This window comes from Diadema antillarum, unplaced genomic scaffold, assembly GCF_040938485.1.
Source record: "Diadema antillarum isolate AM-2024a unplaced genomic scaffold, OU_Dant_1.0 seq00000565_RagTag, whole genome shotgun sequence".
Classification (NCBI taxonomy): domain Eukaryota; kingdom Metazoa; phylum Echinodermata; class Echinoidea; order Diadematoida; family Diadematidae; genus Diadema; species Diadema antillarum.
The window spans coordinates 1,494,479-1,496,771 of record NW_027271504.1 but is presented as its reverse complement, the minus strand read 5'-3'; positions in this window follow the sequence as shown (position 1 = coordinate 1,496,771).

Below are 2,293 nucleotides of genomic sequence, written 5' to 3'. Positions count from 1 at the left end.
CATTGACGCAGGTGCAGTGGACAATGGTGAAGGTGAATACAACCAGAGATAACCGTAGCCACTGTTATTCTCACCACAATAGTAACAATAGAAATAATTAACATTGTTATCTTTCCATCATGAGGATCCATATATTATTTCAGCAGGATCAGCAACATTCCAGTTCTCATTATCGAAATCATCATGAGCATTGTTTCCTGTCTGAATGGCGTAATAACATAAATGAGCGATGGCTGAGGAATAAAGGAAGCGTAGTCCCACTGGTAGAAGTAAAGTTGCCGTGGTTGACGAAATACCAAGTTGAAGAAGTAGCACATACCATAGTAATGAGTACTAGTAGTCTTTTCGGTAGAAATATGAGCGTAAATACGAGTAATAGGCTCTAATCGCATTAGTCCTCGTAGTTGTAGCAGTATAGTAGAGAATTATAAAGAAGATGTATAAGAGGAGATGTGGTAAGGGGAAGAAGTTTGATACATGCATAAGAAATTTCCCAGGTACAAGTGTATTCCATGCGGTGTATCCTAATTAGGGTTATTAGACTCTATTGGAAGAGTAACAACCCGCTGGGCTTACGAAGTACATTGTATTTGGTATCCCCACCAACAGATCAGACGCTAAGCCTCTTTTTGTGCCGCTCTTGAACGCTTATAGATTTATGGATCCAGTTATATTCACTTCTAAGGGCTTGGCCATGGTGCGTGTTCAGACAATTGAATATTTTGAGTGTTGCTTTTTTTTTTCAAAGATGTATAAGGAGTCGTTTGTAACAAAATTCCAGTAACGTTGCTCTACATGAATACGTGAAGACTTACATCAACTCAGGACGCATAGTGCCTTGCTTTGTCGATGACCCATCAACATTTTGACGATTTCTTTTCCTCTTGGAAATTATAGCGACAGGATAACTGATAAGATAGCTAGTGATATATTAGTGTATAGAACTAGATAACATAACTGGTAATATATTAGTGTAAAAAAATGATTTTTTATCAATGCCACGTTCTGCATTTCGTTTCTTCTGCGTGTAAAGTATCCATCTTTTGAGTTTAAACTACAGCGTGCAAGCGACAGTAAAGGATCAGGTTATTGGAGTCGTGTTTGTTGAATGTGCATCTGTGGATGTGTCGTGTATTACATTAAGGAGCGCCGATAACATCATATACACACCAGATGACAAATTGTTGCAGTATTCGTGTCAAAACAGATCACTTTCGTGGCATCTGAACACGCCATTCCGACATCCACGGTTTTGTTGATCTTTGCATGCGCGAAAACCAAGGCGCATCCCACTGTTGTATTGAATTGGAGGGGGGGGGGGGGATTGTATAGCGCGTGCACAACAAGAATTACCCAAAGCTTTCCAGGACAATTGAAAATCAATCAATAACAAGGAAAGTGGGGCGTTTCATTCTTTGACGGTGAAGCTTTGAGGAAGGCCCAGCTCACTTGCCCGGCGCAGCCTCGTTAGTTACCACAGTTACTGGTCCCTCGTTCAATCTTGACTCATGCGTCTTGGCCCTCTCAACTATTGTGAACAGAGCTCAGTTACACATATCTGAGTTTTACTGTCCTGTATTTGTTCAGAGGAGAGAACTACCAAAGGGTGTTTGATCAACACTCTGCTGAGACAACAGGCCAGGGTGAGAACTAGTTTAGTTCTTTTCTCCTCAACTTCACCTAGACTCGGGCAGAAACTCCGCCTTGTGTATGTCGATGCCGATCGAAGCAGACGATAGCTGACCAAAACAAGGTTTTGATGGCAACGATTGCCGAGAGCTCGTGAGCATCCAGAGCACGTGGGTCCATCGAGTTCCTAGGAACAAGTGTAGTTTGGACACTTCGCGCACCGACTCTTTCTGTTGCTATGATACGGATTTTGGGAAAGATTTGGACTAAGTCAACTTAGCAGGCAGCTCGGCAGACGTACTTAACCCTATTAAGTACAATCCCTGTACTGTAATCTGCAGTACTGAGCTGATAACTGTGGATAAGTGGTCAACTGTCTTCAAGTCACGTTATGTCACCATGCTGGATAAATCACAAAATGGGATTGGAAATGTGCATACAGTAAGATGTCTACGATGTCGCGCTGATCTTCTTACATCATTACCCACAAAAAGTTGAGCAGACAGGCATTTGGAATAATAATGAAGTAATAGTTGGCATTGCTATCATTTTCATTTCGTTTTGCCTTCGGTTAAAAGAATCAAACCTGCAAAGCTCATGCATTTATTTGGAATCCCATGTCGTGTCCTTCGCTGAAAAGATTACTTCACGGGTGATTTGCGAA